This window comes from Mustelus asterias, unplaced genomic scaffold, assembly GCF_964213995.1.
Source record: "Mustelus asterias unplaced genomic scaffold, sMusAst1.hap1.1 HAP1_SCAFFOLD_2738, whole genome shotgun sequence".
Classification (NCBI taxonomy): Eukaryota; Metazoa; Chordata; class Chondrichthyes; order Carcharhiniformes; family Triakidae; genus Mustelus; species Mustelus asterias.
Window position 1 is genome coordinate 6,860 of NW_027592683.1, and position 13,979 is coordinate 20,838.

The following is a 13,979-nucleotide window of genomic DNA, read 5'->3' on the forward strand; positions in this document are numbered from 1 at the left end:
AGACAGAGGGTAGCAAAGGAAGGGTGTGTTTCTCAATGGAGGGCTGTGACAAGTGGCATTCCTCAGGGATCAGTGCTGGGACCTTTGCTGTTTGTAATATATATATATATATAAATGTTTGGAGGAAAAGATAACTGGTTTGATTAGTACGTTTGCGGAGGACTGGTACGTAAGTTTCTGGAGGAGGGCGGCACAGTAGCACAGTGGTTAGCACTGCTGCTTCACAGCTCCAGGGATTCCCAGCTTGGGTCACTGCCTGTGTGGGGTTTGCACATTCTCCTCGTGTCTGTGTGGGTTTCCTCCGGGTGCTCCGGTTTCCTCCCACAGTCCAAAGATGTGCGGGTTAGGTTGATTGGCTATGCTAAAAATTGCCCCTTAGTGTCCTGAGATGCGTAGGTTAGAGGGATTAGCAGGTAAATATGTAGGGATATGGGGTAGGGCCTGGGTGGGATTGTTGTCGGTGCAGATTCGATAGGCCTAATGGCCTCTTTCTGCACTGTAGGGTTTCTATGTTCTATGTTTCTAGGACACAAAGGTTGGTGGATTTGTGGATAGCGATGAGGACCATCAGAGGATACAGCAGGATACAGATCAGTTGGAGACTTGGGCGGAGAGATGGCAGATGGAGTTTAATCCACACAAATGTGAGGTAATGCATTTTTGAAGGTCTAATACCGATTGGAAATATATAGGAAATGGCAGAACCCTTAAGAGTATTGATGGGCAGAGGGATCTGGGTGTACAGTACACAGGTCACTGAAAGCGGCAACGCAGGTGGAGAAGGTAGTCAAGAAGGCATACGGCATGCTTGCCTTCATTTGGCCGGGGCACTGAGTTTAAAAATTGGCAAGTCATGTTGCAGCTTTATAGAACCTTAGTTAGGCCGCACTTGGAATATAGTGTTCAATTCTGGTTGCCACACTACCAGAAGGATGTGGAGGCTTTGGAGAGGGGGCATAGGTTTCAGGTGCAAGGGGTAAGGTTCAAAGGAGATGTACGAGGCAAGTTTTTTTACACAGAGGGTGGTGGGTGCCTGAAACCCGCTGCCAGGGGAGGTTGTGGAAGCAGATACGATCGTGATTTTTAAGGGGTGTCTTGACAAATACATGAATAGGGTGGGAATAAAGGGATATGGTCCCCGGAAGGGCAGGGGGTTTTAGTTCAGTCGGACAGCATGGTTGGTGCAGGCTTGGAAGGCTGAAGGGCCTGTTCCTGTGCTGTAATTTTCTTTATATCAAATTTGACCTGGACCAGGACCAGCAGGAAGCCCGGGCTGCAGGATTTGTGGCCAATGCGGGGATGCCTAATGTGCAGGGGGCTATAAACTTAAACATCCATTGGTCTCACTGCCGTTGGTTGGAGCAGAAATATGGCAGAAGGACTAAAGAATTTTGGTCCAATCTTACCTTTGTGTTAGAGAGAGTAAATGATGGAATATACAGTGCAGCAATGTAAAACTGAAACTTGTCTGACCCTTACTGTTTTTCTATTTGCAGGAGTTATGTATCGGAAGTCTTGCGCTGTGTTTACATCTTGCCTCATTACGTCTTCAGGGGGTCCCAGTCCAGAATCCATGACGATTCATCAATGGAAACAGGTTCCATTCCCTAAATGTGCAATTGGTTTGTGACCACATCTGCACCAGATACCCCGGCAGTGGGCATGACAGTTTTATACTCAGGAGCTCAGATTTACCGGAGGTCTTTGAGGAGGAGTCCAGGGTGCAGGGATGGCTCATGGGTGACATGGGGTACCTGCTTTGGACTTCGCTGATGACGCCTGTGCGGAGGCCTGAGACTGATGTGGAAACCCTGTTTAATTAGGCCTATGTTGCCACCACTCAATAGTGGAGAGATGCATAGGGCTGAAAATGCAGTTCAGGTGCTAGGACTGCTCTGGTGGAGCCCTACAATATAGCCCTCTGATTTCTTCCCGCATTGTGGTGGTGTGCTGTGCCTTCACAAGCTGGCACAGCATCGAGGAGACCTTTTGGAGAAGGAGGACGACGTGGAGTCCTACCAGCTGGGTGTCGCTGGGGAGGAGGCCGCCCAGCAGGAAGAGGGGGAATAGGAGGAGGACAATGCCAAGCAATACCACCCAGGCACTGGTGGGCTGGCAGCAAGGATCAGGCATGCAAGGGCGGCGAGGGAGGCCTTGATCACCTGGCACTTTGCTCACTAGGGACCTATGATTCTGCACATGGGTTCCACTCCCCCCCCCTCTCCAAAATCCTTCTATGTCCTGCATATTTCTGCCATATTTCTTATTCTTGTAACACCAGAATGGTGGGCCTGGGTATGTTGTGTTAGCAGGTTTCTTTGGCAGTGCAGGAGGGTGCTGATGACTTGCTAAGCACCATTATGATAGTAACCTGATGCAATGTAGTCTGACTGCTACCTAAGCTTCGCATGCGCGCTGGCACCTGGGCCTACATCTGTGTAATGGGTAAGGGATCTGTAAATCTCCATACAGGGTCCCGGGGCAGGTGGGGTGGGGGAGAGGAGGGAATCGCTCGTGGGCTCTGGGGAACCAATGGCTTCATTTTCTCAGTGACGCAGCATTGAGGGGCCTCCCCAACTGACATCAACATGAACAATCCCTCTGGTGACTGTCAGGGTAACAGCATTCCTGCTCGAGGCAAATCTGAGACAAATTAGTCACAGATGGGTGGTGAAAAGACATTTATTGTTTACAATAAAAGTGTCTAAATAATAAGTGCTGATATAAAAACGTGATCAGAAAACGTTAAGGTGCTTAAAAATCTATCTAATTAGTGCAGTCCCTCACGTGTGCCATCTTAGTGCAATTACAACTTCCTAACCTTACGTGACCTACCACTGCGTCTTGGTGTCTCCCAAGAATGTACACTTGAGGTGGAGGGGGCCAGTTGCCTACCTCACCCTGAGGCCTGTTTTGCACTGGGCAGGCGTCCTCTGGAGGGCCTGGACCTTGAGGGTCTTGGCCGGCTGCCAGGTGTCTGGGACATATCCATCTTCTCCATCCCGCTGCCCCTGAGATGCCCTGGTGTCAGGAAGGGGGAAGTCAGAGGGTGTAGCCATGGTCTCCTGGCTGGAAGGCCAGGCTCGAGCCATGGCTTGAACCCTTCCTCCTGCCTTGGGGATCCTGTGGGCCCCTGGTTCACTCCATGGGACAGTGGTGCTTCTGCAGTGAGCTGCAGAAGCTCCGGCGTCACCTGGCCCTGCCTGTCCTGGAGGACCACCTGCGTCCTACCCATGGTGGTCGAGCCCTCTCCGATGGCCACCTGAATCAGGGACCACCTGTCAATGGCCCTCTGAGACTGGGCCAGGCTCTGCAGCCCCTCAGCCATGACCCTCTGTGACTGGGCCATGTTCTCAAGGGCTGTTGTCATAGCCCGCTGGGTCTCGTGCAAGCTCTTTATCCTCTCAGCCTTGGGCCGCAGAACCTCGAGAAGTCTGATGAGTCCCTCAGCTGTGGCCGCTGTGACTCAGCCATTGCTTGGAGCCTGCCACTCATGGTGAGGATTCCCTGCCCCAGGATTTCCACTGCGGACGCCACCCTTGCGGTGTTGGCCTGGCAACTATGCAAGAAAGGCAATAGCTGGTCCGCCTGAAAGCTTTGGGATTCCTCTCAACAGCCTTGCAATCGGTTCAGTGTGGCCGTCAGCCCCTCCTGTATTCCCTGGCTCTGTTGCTGCAACTCCAGCAGCTGAGGGAGAAGTGATCTGAGGCTCAACATGTAGCCTGGGGCCAGCTGAGTCCTCTCCTGCGGCAGACCACCGCATGCCAGAAGCCTCGAACATTCCCTCCTCCACCTGATGTACATTATCAGATGTGTCATGCTCACCAGTGACCCAGAAGCCTCACAACTAACTGGACCCACCGATGTGTCACTATCTGGGATGGTGAGTTGAGGTGGAAGCTGACGCCAAAACGGTGCCACCCTCGGAGGTCTCTTCCTCCGCTTCCTCTCAGAAGTCTTCAGAGCTGTCTGTCTCAGGATGGGCAGAAGCTGCAGCAGGGGCCTCGATTCCCAGTGGCGCTGCTGCGTTCCTCCTGCAACACAGGACACAAGGTTAAATCATAGAAATCATAGAAACCCTACAGTGCAGAAAGAGGCCATTCGGCCCATCGAGTCTGCACCGGCCACAATCCCACCCAGGCCCTATCCCCCTATCCCCACATATTTACCCACTAATCCCTCTAACATACACATCCCAGATCACTAAGGGGCAATTTAGCATGGCCAATTAACCTAACCCGCACATCTTTGGAGTGTGGGAGGAAACCGGAGCACCCGGAGGAAACCCACGCAGACACGAGGAGAATGTGCAAACTCCACACAGGGAGGTAGAGGAATCCGGGATGCCAGAAAGTTGGTTGACCTTTCTTCATTAAACATAGAAGCACAAAGAAAATTACATTACAGGAACAGGCCCTTCGAGCCTGCAGCGCCCCATGCTGCCCATCTGAATTAAAACTCCCTACTCTTCCAGGGACCATATGCCTCTATTCCCATCCTATTCATGTATTTGTCAAGATGCCCCTTAAAAGTTACTGTCGTATCTGCTTCCACAACCTCCCCCGGCAGCGAGTCCCAAACACCCACCCTCCTCTGTGTAAAAATCATGCCTCGTACATCTCCATCAAACCTTGCCCCTTAAACCTATGCCCCCTAGTAATTGACTCAAATTGAGTGGAGGATTGACAGGTGCTCACTTCTCGACTCCAGTCCGACCACGCTGTCATTGATAGCTCAGATAGATATCCTCCTCTCTGGCTAAGCTCCAATGCCGCTCCTCAAAGAGGGTGAGGAGTCAGAGGTCAGGGTCACCACTCCATCATCGCCCTCTCGTGAGTGTGTTATGGGCATTCTTCTCCTGCGGGGACAGAAGGAGTCATGAAAGAAATGAAGGCGTGACTCCTGCAGAGTATTGGGGGTGGCCTTCAGTGGGCAAGTGCAGTGATACTCTTGGGGATGGGGGGGGGGGGGGGGGGGGGGGGGAGGAAGAAGGTGCTTGGGGTTCAGGGGCTGGATGGATACAGGGTGCCGGGGGTGGGGGTGATTTGAGGGAAGATGCTAGATGGTGTTAAACACTCCCGGATGAGGTCATTGATCGTTTTACAACACTGCTTCGCTGTTCAGGGGCCAGTGCCATGGCACTAACTGAGGCGGCAACTGAGGTTGCCCTCTGTGAATCTGGGCGCTGACCTCTTTGCCATTTTTTCCTGCACTGACTGCCTGTCTGTCCATTCATAGAAATCATAGAAGCCCTACAATGCAGAAAGAGGCCATTCAGCCCATCGAGTCTGCACCGACCACAATCCCACCCAGGACCTACCCCCATAACCCTACATATTTTACCCGCTAATCCCCCTAACCTACGCATCCCAGGACACTAAGGGGCAATTTTAGCATGGCCAATCAACCTATCCCGCACATCTTTGGACTGTGGGAGGAAACCGGAGCACCCGGAGGAAACCCACGCAGACAGGAGGAGAATGTGCAAACTCCACACAGGCAGTGACCCGAGCCGGGAATCGAATCGAAATTCTTGGGCTTTTTATGGAACTGCCCCTTGGGGGCAGATCAGCTGCAGATAGTTTGGGAGAGCATTCCAGCAAGTTAAATGCAGTTTCCTTGTTAGCATTGAGGGGAAGGCAAGTGACCACATCAGGTGTGCTGATTGGGGTGGGGGGGGGGGGGGTGGGTGGGGGGGGGGGGGTGGTGGTGGTGTGGATTTGTGCCTCCATGATGATTGGGGGAAGGGGAGAGAGAGGGAGGTGTCATACAGCCATCAGAGTCGGGGGGGAGATAGAGGTGGGAAGGGGGGCTGCTGCCACTCTACCTACTGTCGGTGGGGGGGGGAGGGGGGCTGTGATCGGTCTGGGTGGGGGAATAAGGGGGTCAGTAATGTTGGGGGGGGGGTCCAATGTCCGTGGGGGCCAGGGAGAGGCATTATCTGGCCTGGGAGGGATCTGGCAGGGGGGCTGCATTATTTTTTTTTGCGCATGCACAGTTAGAGTCTCCAATCTGAGCTGTAGGGTTTTGGGCATGGTGAGCCCCACCCACAGGCTTCCGCAGCGAGAATCGGACTCCCTCAAAATTTTGCAGCCAGAGTGCGTATTGGGGGGAAGGGGGGTGTGGGGCTAAAAATGCACCCAAAAAATGGATCTGAAACTCTCCCAGTTTCAAGTCCTTCCAGCACTTAGACAAAAAATGGTAGAATACTGGTCAAAATGTTTCATAACTTTTCATAACTCTGTTTCACTCTCCACAGATGCTGCCAGAACTGCTGAGTTTTTCCAGCATTTTTTGGTTTTCAGATTTCTAGCATCTGCAGTATTTTGCTTTAATTTTAGACTTTGATAGAACATAAGAACTAGGAGCAGGAGTAGGCCATCTGGCCTCTTGAGCCTGCTCCGCCATTCAATAAGATCATGGCTGATCTTTTCATAGAATCATAGAAACCCTACAGTGCAGAAGGAGGCCATTCGGCCCATCGAGTCTGCACCGACCACAATCCCACCCAGGCCCTACCTGCTAATCCCTTTTTTTTACCCGCTAATTTACCCGCTAATCCCTCTAACCTACGCATCCCAGGACTCTAAGGGGCAATTTTTAACCTGGCCAATCAACCTAACCCGCACATCTTTGGACTGTGGGAGGAAACCGGAGCACCCGGAGGAAACCCACGCAGACACGAGGAGAATGCGCAAACTCCACACAGACAGTGACCCGAGCCGGGAATCGAACCCGGGACCCTGGAGCTGTGAAGCAGCAGTGCTAACCACTGTGCTACCGTGCCGCCATATTTCGTGGACTCAGCTCCACTTATCTGCCCGCTCACCCTTAATTCCTTTATTGTTCAAAAATTTATCTATCCTTGCCTTAAAAACATTCAATGAGGTAGCCTCAACTGCTTCACTGGGCAGGGAATTCCACAGTTCCACAACCCTTTGTATGAAGAAGTTCCTCCCCAACTCAGTCCCAAATCTGTTCCCCCTTATTTTTAGGCTATGCCCCCTAGTTCTAGTTTCAATAGCCAATAAAGGCATTGATCTTTCAGTTTCCAACTCTATCTTTCAAGCCTTCTGACAAACTGTTTTGACTTAACCATCTGCAACTCCTTTTAAGAGTTATTTTATTAGCAGTTATTTTTAAAATTTTGTTCATGGGATGTGGGCTGTGGTGATACTGTGCCTTTAAGACATGTATTTTAGTCATGTTTCTGTTCAGGGTTTTTTTTTAAAACAGTCTGTTCTAACACCAGTGCTGCTTGGGCTGTAACCAGCAAAAGCTGTCACTGCAGCGTATAATTGGTCTTCATTGCTGGAATGTTTGTTTTAATCTGGATTAATGCTGTTCTGATATTTAAATGTTCCCTGGGGTTTTGCAGAGTAGGACTTGATTTGGTTGATATAAAGAAAAATCATGCGACTTAGTGCAGCCAGGCTTACACAGAGAAATCAAACTTAGATGTTGCTTGGAGTTGTTAGAGAGCAGAGCTACTCTTTTCCTCTCTGGTGTTAGAGATTGGAATCTGCCTGGAAATAAGCTTCTTTCTCTGTGATTCTGCTGTTTGGAGGTGGATCTTTCTCTGGAGGTGGTTGTATGGAAGTCAGAAGACAGGCGTCTATCTGGATCTCTGCCCAGAGGTGCTAAAAGGCTGAAAATCTTGCATCCACATGAGCATATCAATGTTTGGCGCCATCTGGTTCTGAAGAAGGGATTTATGTCTATGGAGTACTCATAGAAGAATCATAGAATCATAGAAACCCTACAGTGCAGAAGGAGGCCATTCGGCCCATCGAGTCTGCACCGACCACAATCCCACCCAGGCCCTACCCCCACATATTTACCCGCTAATCCCTCTAACCTACACATCTCAGGACTCTAAGGGGCAATTTTTTTTTAACCTGGCCAATCAACCTAACCCGCACATCTTTGGACTGTGGGAGGAAACCGGAGCACCCGGAGGAAACCCACGCAGACACGAGGAGAATGTGCAAACTCCACACAGACAGTGACCCGAGCCGGGAATTGAACCCGGGACCCTGGAGCTGTGAAGCAGCAGTGCTAACCACTGTGCTACCGTGCCGCCCCACTGCTTACATTGGACCTATAGATATAGCTAGCTGTTAAGAGTTATAACTTGTCATGTTTAAGTATTTAAATTGTTAAAATTCATACTAATTCTTTTTGTTATATTCTAATTGTTATCTTAAATAAAATTTATTTTGATAAAAGCTTCCTGGTGGGTCAATTGAATCATATCTGGAGCGGAAGACTGTATGCATGTATACCTGTACAGGGCATTGGTGAGGCCGCAGCTGGAATACTGTGTGCAGTATTGGTCCCCTTATATGAGGAGGGATATATTGGCATTGGAGGGAGTGCAGAGAAGGTTCACCAGGTTGATACCGGAGATGAGGGGTTTGGATTATGAGGAGAGGCTGAGGAGATTGGGTTTGTACTCGTTGGAGTTTAGAAGGATGAGGGGGGATCTTATGGAGACTTATAAGATAATGCGGGGGCTGGATAGGGTGGAGGCGGAGAGATTCTTTCCACTTAGGAAGGAAGTTAAAACTAGAGGACACAGCCTCAAAATAAAGGGGGGTCGGTTTAAGACAGAGTTGAGGAGGAACTTCTTCTCCCAGAGGGTGGTGAATCTCTGGAATTCTCTGCCCACTGAGGTGGTGGAGGCTACCTCGCTGAATATGTTTAAAGCGCGGATGGATGGATTCCTGATCGGTAAGGGAATTAAGGGTTATGGGGATCAGGTGTGTAAGTGGTACTGATCCACGTCAGATCAGCCATGATCTTATTGAATGGCGGGGCAGGCTCGAGGGGCTAGATGGCCTACTCCTGCTCCTATTTCTTATGTTCTTATGCTCACCCTCATGCCAAAATCATAAAAAGTTAGGGTCTAGGCTAACTTCATAATATACCTTGTAGTTTCTGATCTGTCCCCAACAGGTGTCACTAGCAAGGCCCACATTTGTTGCCCATTCTTAATTGGCCTTGAAAAGGGTTGCCTTCTTCGACCTTATCTGATGCAGGTACCCCAACAATACTGTTAAGGGGGTTCAAGGATTTTGATTCAGTGACAGTGAAGACACAGAAACATATGTTTAAGTCACAATGGTGTGTGATTTGGAGGGGAACTTGTAGGTGATGTTGTTTTCATGCATCTGCTGCCTTGTCCTTCTAGGTGATGGAGATTTCGGGTTTGAAAGGTGTTGTTGAAAGAGACTTTGAATTGTTGCAATGTGTGTTGATGGTGGGGGAATGAATGATTTTTGTGGTGGATGGAGCGCCAATCAAGTGGATTGCCTTGTCCTGGATGATGTTGAACTTTTTGAGTATTGTTGGAGTTGTACTCATCTAGGCGAGTGTAGAGTATTCCACCACATTCCTTGTGCGTCGTTTATGGTGGACAGGATTTGGGAATCCAGAGGTGAAATACTAGCCTCAGAACTTCCTGGCTTTGACTTGCTCTTGTAACCAGAGTATATATATATGGCTGGTCCAGTTCAGTTTCTGGTCAATACTAAGATGTTGATAGTGGGGGATTCAGCAGTGTACTACAGTTAATGGACTCCTCTGCGTATGTTTATTACATTAAGCACTGATGTTTCACTATAATCACTCATGTCTGTTATTCCTGTCACTTATTTCCTTACATAAGCATTTCTTTAGATAATACACTGATATAAAAAGTAGAAATCAAGTGAATGCTTTCTAATGTGGCTCTCGTTTATCTTGAAAAGCCTTCTGCCATGGAAATGCAATTATAAGCCCTTAACTCCCAAGATATTCAACATACGACTCTCTCGAATGTCCAACATTCTCCTGGGAGACCTTAGTTTTTAACCTTTGCAATCTTCAGCTGATCCACAACTCTGCCATTCATATCCTTTCCCTGCAAGTCTTACTTTCATATCACGTTGTCCTTTGTTTCAGGTTTCCCAAAGCTCAAATTTAAAAATCTTTCAAGTTTCTACATGATCTTGTCTCTTCCCATCTTTGTAAGAACAAAGAACAGTACAGCACAGGAAACAGGCCCTTCGGCCCTCCAAGCCTGTGCCACTCCTTGGTCCAACTAGACCAATCGTTTGTATCCCTCCATTCCCAGGCTGCTCATGTGACTATCCAGGTAAGTCTTAAATGATGTCAGCGTGCCTGCCTCCACCACCCTACTTGGCAGTGCATTCCAGGCCCCCACCACCCTCTGTGTAAAAAACATCCCTCTAATATCTGAGTTCTACTTCGCCCCTCTCACCTTGAGCCCGTGACCCCTCGTGAACATCACTTCTGATCTGGGAAAAAGCTTCCCACCGTTCACCCTATCTATCCCCTTCATAATCTTGTACACCTCTATTAGATCTCCCCTCATTCTCCGTCTTTCCAGGGAGAACAACCCCAGTTTACCCAATCTCGCCTCATAGCCAAGACCCTCCATTCCAGGCAACATCCTGGTAAACCTTCTCTGCACTCTCTCTAACGCCTCCACGTCCTTCTGGTAGTGCGGCGACCAGAACTGGACGCAGTACTCCAAATGTGGCCTAACCAGCATTCTATACAGCTGCATCATCAGACTCCAGCTTTTATACTCTATACCCTGTCCTATAAAGGCAAGCATACCATATGCCTTCTTCACCACCTTCTCCACCTGTGTTGCCACCTTCAAGGATTTGTGGACTTGCACACCTAGGTCCCTCTGTGTTTCTATACTCCTGATGACTCTGCCATTTATTGTATAACTCCTCCCTACTGTAAGCTGATTCAGTCCCGCAATAATCCTATCCACAGCTTCTCGTGAATTTAGTTACTCTGGCCACTTGAGCAACACTTCCACCTTTTGCAGCCACGCGTTCAGCTACTTAGGCACTAAGTTCTGGAATTTTCTTTGCTACTCCATGCTCTCTTTGCTTTTAAGATCTTCTGAAAGCCTATCATTCTAATCCAGCTTTTGGTCATTCTTCCCAATATTTCCTTGTTTTGTTCAGCCTCAGTAAGTGCTTTGGAATATTTTCTATGTTAGAGACACTAGATAAGTTAAAGTTGTTGTATTAGTGCTTCTTCCTAAATAACTCTGCCAACTTGATGACAGTTGTTTCTTGACAAATTAGCTGTGGCTCAAGAGAAAAAAGTTACATTTCCTAAAAAATAAGCTAGCATAATTAGTTTGATGAAGCATAAATACCAGCAGAACCACAAAGAATTTATGATTTTGACATTTTGAAAATTAGCCTGTACTGTACTTGATTAAATGGTGTTGAGTAATTTAACACTTGTCATAGGCATGCATCTTTTGTCTTGTCATCTGTTCAGCATAAAACTCAACAAAAACCCTGCTCTGACAATTATTAGGACCCAGTTAGTGACGATGAATGTATTAAGTATTGATACTTATTGTACATTTACAGGTACATTCCTGATACAATTTGACAGATGTCATGGTCTTGTGTACTCTGGATGGACCAAAACATTTTGGGGACCTTTGCTTTTAAGATTTTTGTGCTGTGAAGTTTCTGCCATTTTGTAAATTAAATATGATCAAAGAATCACACTGCAGAAGAGGCCCTTTCAGCCCATCGAGTCTGCACCGACATGTGAGAAACATCTGACCTCCCACCTAGTACCATTTACCAGCACTTGGCCCATAGCTTTGAATGTTATGATGTGTCAAGTGTTCGTCCATGTACTTTTTGAAGGCTGTGAGGCAACCCACCTCTACCACCCGCTCAGGCAGCGCATTCCAGACCGTCACCACCATCTGGGTAAAATCATTTTCCTCACATTCCACCCTAAACCTCCTGCCCCTCACCTTGAATCTATGTCCCTTCGTGACTGACCATTCAACTAAGGGGAACAGCTGTTCCCTATCCACTCTATCCATGTCTCTTATAATCTTGAACACCTCAATGGAAAGGGTGCAGAAGATGTTTACCAGGATGCTGCCTGGATTAGAGGATATGAGCGAGAAGGAGATTTGATTCGATTTATTGTCACATGTGTTAGCATACAGTGAAAAGTATTGTTTCTTGCACGCTATACAGACAAAGCATACCATACATAGAGAAGGAAAGGAGAGTGTGCAGAATGTAGTATTAGTCACTAGCTAGGGAGTAGAGAAAGATCAACTTAATGCGAAGTAGGTCCATTCAAAAGTCTGATGGCAGCAGGGAAGAAGCTGTTTCTGAGATGGTTGGAATGTGATCTCAGACTTTAGTATCTTTTTCCGACAGAAGGTGGTGGAAGAGAGTATGTCTGGGATGCGTGGGGTCCTTGATCATGCTGGCTGCTTTTCCAAGGAAGTGTAGACAGTGTCAATGGATAGGAAGCCGATTTTAGTGATGGACTGGGCTTCATTCACAACCCTTTGTAGTTTCTTGTGGTCTTGGACAGAGCACGAGCCATACCAAGCTGTGATACAATCAGAAAAATGTTTTCTATGGTGCATCTGTAGCAGCTGGTGAGAGTTGTAGCGGTCATGCCAAATTTCCTTAGTCTCCTGAGAAAGTAGAGGCATTGGTGGGCTTTCTTAACTATAGCATCCGCATGGAGGGACCAGGACAGGTTGTTGGTGATCTGGACACCTAAAAACCTGAAGCTCTTGGCCATTTCTACTTCATCCCCATTAATGTGGACAGGGGCATATCCTTCACTACGCTTCCTGAAATTGATAGCAGTTGACATTTTGTTGACATCGAGGGAGAGATTATTGTCGTTGCACCAGCTCACCAGATTCTTTATCTCTTTCCTGTAGTGTCTCGTCATTGTTTGAGATCCGATCCACAATAGTGGTATCATCAGCAAATGATGAAAATCGAACTGGAGGGGAATTTGGCTATACAATCAAAGGTGTATAAGGAGTATAGTAACGGGCTGAAGACACTGCCTTGCAGAGCACCGGTGTTGAGGATGATCATGGAGGAGGTCTGTGGGTTAGGAAGTCTAGGATCCTGTTGTAGAGGGAAGAACCAAGCCACAGGCTACGAAGTTTGGAAATGTGTAGGAATGTTGTTGAAGGCAGAACTATAGTCTGACATAGGTGTCTTTGTTATCTAGGTGTTCCAGGGTTGAGTGTAGGGCCAGGGAGATGGCGTCTGCTGTGGATTGCGGCGAATAGTGAACTTTAGTGGATCCAGGCAGTCTGTTAGGCAGGAATTGACTTGTGCCATGACTAACCCTTATTGATCACAAGTAGGCTTACATTAACACTGCAATGAAGTTACTGTGAAAATCCCCGAGTCGCCACACTCCGGCGCCTGTTCAGGTACACTGAGGGAGAATTTAACTTGGCTAATGCACGTAACCAGCACATCTTTTGGACAGCACATCTTTGGGATGAAACCGGAGCACCAGGAGGAAACCCACACAGACACGGGGAGAATGTGCAAACTGCGCAGAGTGACCCAAGCTGGGAATCGAACCCTGGTCCCTGGCACTTCATAATAATAGATGTCAGAGCCACCAGATGGTAGTCACTAATACATGCTGCCTGGCTTTTCTTTGGTATTGGGATGATGGTTGTCTTCTTAAAGCAGGTAGGGACCTCAGATTGGTGGAGAGAGAAGTTGAAGATGTCTATGAATACCCCACCAACTGGTCCATGCAGGACCTGAGTGCTCGTCTGGGTATCCCATCTGGCCCAGTTGCTTTCCATGGGTTGACTTTTGAGAAGGCTGCAATTGCCTGCCTTACCACCCACAGCAGCTTGAGGCACAATTTGTCCAGATCTGGAGATTTATCCACTTTTAAGGCTGCCACCATCTCCAATACCTTGTCCTTCCCTATGGCAATTTGATGACATGGATATAAGTTTCACAGACTTCCTTAGTTAACATATTAAAACATGTCTAGGTATCACAAATGATATTGAGGCTTAGCTGTGACAGTCCTCACATGGAATCATTATTTCTCAACACTAGGAGCAGTAAAAGTGAAAACTAGGAAATTCTGTTCAACTATAGACAACGATCAGGCTCTTG